The sequence below is a fragment of the Lupinus angustifolius genome, chromosome LG12 (assembly GCF_001865875.1).
Source record: "Lupinus angustifolius cultivar Tanjil chromosome LG12, LupAngTanjil_v1.0, whole genome shotgun sequence".
Taxonomy (NCBI): domain Eukaryota; kingdom Viridiplantae; phylum Streptophyta; class Magnoliopsida; order Fabales; family Fabaceae; genus Lupinus; species Lupinus angustifolius.
Window position 1 is genome coordinate 5,735,704 of NC_032020.1, and position 6,479 is coordinate 5,742,182.

The window sequence follows — 6,479 nt, forward strand, 5'->3', positions numbered from 1 at the left end:
ATTGAGTTGTATCTTCATATTTCTTAGAGTTCTAGATAAGGAAAAAACAGAGGTTCTTGGCTGGGGCTACACCAAAAGAAAGGTTTTCTTTGTCGGTGGGAAGAGAGTCAAACCATAGAATAAGGTTCTTTCTTTATTTTCTTGTGAATGTCTAAGTGTTGTAATTGGATGATGTGCTTGTAATAACATTGATTCAATTATAGTGAAGAAAATCTCCCAAATCAGCCGAGAGGCCTGGATGTAGTTTGCGGTGGACAAGCAAACGAACCAAGATAAAAATCGTGTTGCAGGATTCTTCTTTCTCTCTCTCTCTTTATTGCATTTAATCGGTTAACTTGTATAGTAGAATTAATTGCTACATTCTGTATATTTGTTAAACTGTTAATACTGTGATAATACTGTAAGCTATGTGTGTTCATTTCATTATCGGTTAATTGTCGTGCAAGTAATCGAATCTGCCTAAGCTTACTGCTTATGTTTTAATCGATTAAATCAAATCCGTTAATCGATTACCCACATTCTTTTAATAGATTAAATAGGGATGATTCAGCATTAAGTGTTGAGTATCGAAAAGCGGATATTCTAACCGCTACACCTATTCAACCCCCCTTCTACGTGTATCGTAACCACTGATACCTAACCATTCTAAACCTAATCCTAATCCTAATCTTAAGTCTCATCCTAATCCAAATCCAAACCTAAATCATAATACTATCTCTAATCCTACTCCTAATCCTTATCTTAATCTTAATCCTAATCCTAATCCAAATCCTAATCTCAAGTATTATCCTAATCCTAATCATAATCCAAATCCTAGTCCTAATCCTAATCCTAATCATTATCCTGAACCAAATCCTAATCCTAAACCAAATCCTAATCCTAAATGTCATCCTAACCCTAACCCTAATCTTTATCGTAATCCTAATCCTAATCCTAATCCTATTGCTAATCCTAATCTAATCCTCATCCTAATCCTAATCCTAATCCTCATCCTAATCCTAATCCTCATCGTAATCCTAATCCTAATCCTAATCTTAATCATTATCCAAATCCTAATCCTTATCCTAATCCTAATCATAATCCTCATCCTAATCCTAATCCTAATCCTAATCCTAATCCTAATCCTAATCCTAATCCTAATCCTAATCCTAATCCTAACCCTAATCCTAATCCTAATCCTAATGCTAATCCTAATCCTAATCCTAATCCTAATCCTAATCCTAATTGCAATTCTAATCCTAATCCTAATACTAATCCTACTCCAAATTCTAATCCTAATCCTAATTCTTATCCTTATCCTAATCCTAATACTAATCTTTATCCTAATCCTAATCCTACTCCTAATCCCAATCCCAATCCGTATCCTAAACTCAATCCTTTTCCTAATCCTAATCCTAATCCTATTCACAATCATCTTCCTAATCCTAATTCTAATCATAATCCTAATCCAAATCCTCATGCTAATCCTACTCCGCATCCTAATCCTAATCATTATCCTAATCCTAATCCTAATCCTAAACCTAATCCTAATCCTAATCTTAATCTTAATCCTAATCCTAATCCTCATCCTAATCCTAATCCTAATCCTAATCCTAATCCTAATCCTAATCCTACTCCTACTCCTACTCCTAACCCTATTCCTAATGCTACACCTAATCCTAATTCTAATCGTAATCATTATCCTAATTCTAATCCTATTCATTATCCTAATCCTAATCGTAATGCTAATCATAATCCTAATCATTATCCTTTCCAAGGATCATCCTAATCCTAATCCTAATCCTAATCATAATCTTATTCCTAATCCTATTCCTAATCCTATTCCTAATCCTAATCTAATCCTAATCATATTCCTAATCCTAATCCTAATCCTAGTCGGTATCGTAATCCCAATCCTAATCCTAATCCAAACATAATACAATTCCTAATCCTAATTCTAACCCTAACCTTAATCTTAATCATCTTCCTACTACTAATCCTAATCCTTATCCTAATCCTAATCCTCATCATAATCCTAATTCTAATCGTAATCCTAATAATTATCGTAATCCTAATCCTAATCCTAATCCTAATCCTAATTCGAAACCTAATCCACATTCTAATCCTAATCTAAATCCTAACCCTAATCTTAAGTCTCATCCTAATCCAAATCCAAACCTAAATCATAATCCTATTCCTAATTCTAGTCCTAATCCTTATCTTAATCTTAATCCTAATCCTAATCCAAATCCTAATCTTAAGTCTAATCCTAAACCTAATCTTAATCCTAATCCTAAGCCTAGTCATTATCCTAAACCAAATCCTAATCCTAAATGTCATCCTAACCCTAATCCTAATCCTAAATGTCATCCTAACCCTAATCCTAATCCTAAATGTCATCCTAACCCTAATCCTAATCCTAAATGTCATCCTAACCCTAATCCTAATCCTAAATGTCATCCTAACCCTAATCCTAATCCTAATCTTTATCCTAATCCTAATCTTATTCCTAATCCTAATCCTAATCCTAATCCTAATCCTAATCCTAATCCTAATCCTAACCCTAATTGTAATGCTAATCCTGATCCTAATCCTAATCCTAAATGTAATCCTAACCCTAATCCTAATCCTAATCTTTATCCTCATCCTAATCTTATTCCTAATTCTAATCCTAATCCTAATCCTAATCTAAGCCGAATCCTAATCCTTATCCTCATCCTAATCCTAATCTTAATCATTATCCAAATCCTAATCCTGATTTTAATCCTAATCCTATTCCTAATCCTAATCCTAATCTGAATCTCAATCCTAATCCTAATCCTAATCCTAATCCTAATCCTAATCCTAATCCTAATCCTAATCCTAATCCTAATCATAATCCTAATCCTAATCCCAATCCTCATCCTAATCCTAATCCTAATCCTAATCCTAATCCTAATCCTAATCCTACTCCTACTCCTAATCATTATTCAAATCCTAATCCTTATCCTAATCCTAATCCTAATCCTAATCCTAATTTTAATCCTAATCCTAATCGTAATTCTAATCTTAATCCTAATACTAATCCTACTCCAAATCCTAATCCTAATCCTAATCCTAATCCTTAACCTAATCCTAATCCTAATACTAATCTTTATCCTAATCCTAATCCTACTGCTAATCCCAATCCCAATTTGTATCCTAATCTGAATCCTTTTCCTAATGCTAATCCTAATCCTATTCATAATCATCATCCTAATCCTAATACTAATCATAATCATAATCCTAATCCTCATGCTAATCGTACTCCGCATCCTAATCCTCATTCTAATCCTAATCTTCATTCTAATCCTAATCCTTATCCTCATCGTAATACTAATCCTTAACCTTATCCTCATCCTAATACTAATCCTAATCCTAATCCGAATCCTAAAGCTCAACCTAATCCTAATACTAAAGCTAAACCTAATCCCAGTCCTAATCCTAATCCTAATCCTAATCCTAATCCTAATTCTAATCATAATCTTAATCTTTATCGTAATCCTAATCCTAATCCTTATCCTAATGCTAATCCTAATCTTATTCCTAATGCTAATCCTAATCCTAATCCTAATCGTTTTCCTAATCCTATTCATATTCCTAATCCTAATCCTAATCTAATCCTGGAAAGTGTGCATGTCAAGAGGAACACTTTGAAAAGCTCTCCTTGAATGTCATGGTTTTGATGAGGACAACTTGTGCCTAAAAGAGCTTGAAGATCACCAACAAATCAACGTGCTTAAGTCTTTATTTGGTACTAGGCTTAGACTAGATTCTAGTTTAAGTTGAGTCGAAGGCTTAGGGCACTTAATACATGTCTCATATGCATACATCTTTTAAATCATTTCATCCATCAGATATGTCATTCATAATATGTTCATGCATTACATAAATACATGTATATGTGCATTCTAGGCATAAACTAAGTGTTAAACATGTATCATCTAAGTGCATAACGTATTTGATGTTTTGTATTTAAAAATACATTTTTTAATTACTGTTAATCGATTAACGAATCCTTTAATCGATTAACCCAACTGATTTGAAAAGTGGTTGCTACTGGAACACGTTTTTAAAATGCTGTTAATCGATTAAGGCATTACGTTAATCGATTAACCTAACTGTTTGTTAAGTTGTTGGAACTGAAAAACTGAAAAACAGAATCAGTTATGATTTTGAATCACGTTAATCGATTAAGATGGCATTTAATCGATTATCTGGGGTTCTGGACTGATTCTTTATAAACTGCGTTTTCAGAATTAATCTCATAAGTTGCATGTTGCATTTATTAGAGAGTTAGAGCATTCTGCGTGTTAATTGTTGCATCTATTTGCTAAGTGCATTTGTGAGTTTAGAAATGAGAGATTCTATGCTTTAGGATTGAGTGCATTTCATGTTATAATCTCTCATGTTTTCCCTCACATGTTCATGCATATTTTGATGCTTTTTCATAAAGTTTTATGATTCTGTAACTTCTGTTTTCATAACTAATACTTGTCATTTCACATGAGTTTGTGTTAGATGTGCATTAGAGTAAAGCCTTCTTGTTATATTTGAGCTTAGAAATAGCTTTATTTTACTCTTGTAATTGTTGTATAATTGTTGTAAAGGGAATCTCGTGGTGTCTTATCACCGTTAGAGATTGAGTGTTTCTTCATTGCTTAGAGTGTAAGAAAAGGAAAGAACGAGAGATTCTTTGGCTGGGGCTACGCCGAAAGAAACGTTTTCTTTATCGGTAGGAAGGGAGTCAAACCATTGAATAGTTTCTTTGATTTCTTGTCATTTTCTAAGTGTTGTAATTGAATAATGTATATGTCATTGTATTGATTCAGTTATAGTGAAGGAAATCTCCCAAGTCAGCCGGGAGGCCTGGATGTAGTTTGCAGTGGACAGCAAACGAACCAGGATAAAAATTCGCGTTGCAAGATTTGTTTTCTCTCTCTCTCTTTACTGTTTTTCATTCGATTAATTGGTATATTAGATTCAAATTGATACGTTTTGTTCATATGCTACTGGATGCTATTCTAATATACAATTTGTAAGCTGTGTTAATCGTTCCATTACCGGTTAACTATTGTGCAATTAATCGTTTCTGTAATAGCTTACTGTTTCTGTTTAATCGATTAAAACTGTTGCGTTAATCGATTATCCTGTTTCTGTTAATCGATGAAAATTGTTTCTGTTTAAAACTGTTCTTTTTGTTAATCGATTAAGATTGTCCAAATAATCGATTATCTTCCTTCATTAATCGATTAAATAGGGTTGATTCAGCATTAAGTGTTGAATTCCCCTCTAGATGTATTGTAATCACTGATACCTAACAATCCTAATCCTAATCCTAATCCTAATCCTAAGTCTCATCCTTATCCTAATCCTAATCCTAATCCTTAGTCTCATCCTTATCCTAATCTGAACCCTTATCCTACTACTAATCCTAATCCTAATCCTAATCCTAAGTCTCATCCTAAACCTAATCCTAATCCTAATCCCAATCCCAATCATTATCCTAATCCTTATCCTAATTCTAATCATTATCGTAATCCTAATTCTAAGTCTCATCCTAATCTTATTCTTGATCCTAATCCTAGTCTTAATCCTAATCCTAATCCTATTCCAAATCCAAATCATAATCCTATTACTAATCCTAGTCCTAATCCTTATCTTAATCTTAATCCTACTCCTACTCCAAATCCTAATCCTAAGTCTCATCCTAATCTTAATCCTAATCCTAATCCAAATCCTATTACAAATCCTAATCCTAATCCTAATCATTATCCTAAACATAATCCTTATCCTAAACCTCATCCTAATCCTAATCCTAATCCTAATCCTATTCATATTCCTAATCCTAATCCTAATCTGAATCCTAATCCAAATCCTGATCCTCATCCTAATCCAAATCCATATCCTCATCCTAATCCTAATCATTATCCTAATCCTAATCCTAATCCTAATCCTAATCCAAATCCTAAACCTAATCCAAATCCTATTCCTAATCCTAATCCTAATCCTAATCCTAATCCTTATCCTAATCCTAATCATTATCGTAATCCTAATCCTAATCCTAATTCTAAGTGTTATCCTAATCCTAATCCTAATCTTAATCCTAATCCTATTCAAAATCCAAATCATAATCCTATTGCAAATCCTAGTCATAATCCTTATCTTAATCTTAATCCTAATCCTAATCCAAATCCTAATACTAAGTATCATCCTAATCCTAATCCTAATCCTAATCTCAATCCTAATCCTAATCATTATACTTAACCTAATCCTAATCTTAATCTTAATCCTAATCATAATCCAAATCCTAATACTAAGTCTCATCCTAATCCTAATCCTAATCCTAATCCTAATCTCAATCCTTATCCTAATCATTATACTTAACCTAATCCTAATCCTAAACCTAATCCTAATCCTAATCCTAATCCTAATCCTAATCCTAATCCTAATAATAATCCTAATCCTAATGCTAATCCTAT